Genomic DNA, 407 nt, shown 5'->3' on the forward strand with positions numbered 1-407 from the left:
AATAATATTCTCAATAAATGACAGTGGTTTCATTTCTTAATCTCTATTAGGAGAGGAGGAATGAATTTTCAAAGCGCGCAGTAACTCCGAACAAGTACTTCTCATGCAAAAAGTAATTTCTCCCCTCCCTAATTGAGATGAAGTAATGAAACCAAAGCTTACCGATTGAGAATTATATTTTTAATAAATGACATCGGTTTCATCTCTTAATCTCAGTTAGGAGCGGAGGAATGAATTTTCAAAAGCGCGGAGAAACCCCGAACGGCTCTCCGGCGTCGAGTGAGTCCGGAGTAGTCCAATGAACGAAGGTCTAACATANAAAAAATGGCAGTTCGACGGAGAATTAAATTCCCCATCGATTAACCCTCTTTCACCCCTTAATCTCTGTAACAAAAAAATATAAACTG

The sequence above is a fragment of the Diachasma alloeum genome, unplaced genomic scaffold, assembly GCF_001412515.2.
Source record: "Diachasma alloeum isolate Michigan unplaced genomic scaffold, Dall2.0 Dall_scaffold_00568, whole genome shotgun sequence".
Classification (NCBI taxonomy): Eukaryota; Metazoa; Arthropoda; class Insecta; order Hymenoptera; family Braconidae; genus Diachasma; species Diachasma alloeum.